This window comes from Penaeus monodon, chromosome 27 (genome assembly GCF_015228065.2).
Source record: "Penaeus monodon isolate SGIC_2016 chromosome 27, NSTDA_Pmon_1, whole genome shotgun sequence".
NCBI classification, from domain to species: Eukaryota; Metazoa; Arthropoda; class Malacostraca; order Decapoda; family Penaeidae; genus Penaeus; species Penaeus monodon.
Genome location: NC_051412.1, coordinates 24,496,054 through 24,496,401, shown reverse-complemented (window position 1 = coordinate 24,496,401; position 348 = coordinate 24,496,054).

Below are 348 nucleotides of genomic sequence, written 5' to 3'. Positions count from 1 at the left end.
TCCCTGTTCTCCCACTTCCCCTTTCGTCCCCTTCTTAACCATTCTTTCATATCCCTGTTCTTCCCACTTCCCCTTTCTTCCCCTTTCTTAACCATTCTTTCATTATCCTCTGTTCTTCCCACTTCCCCTTTCTTCCCCTTTCTTACCATTCTTTCATTATCCTCTGTTCTTCCCACTTCCCCTTTCGCGACCCGCTTCGCCAAGCCAAATGACCCGCCAAGCCGACCCTGGCTTTTAACATCGTCATTTTACGACTATGAACGTATGAACTATGAACGTCCGAACGACCTGTAATACGACTTTCCATATGTTCCTCAAATGACTTGTTGCCATTCATACGACCTTTTA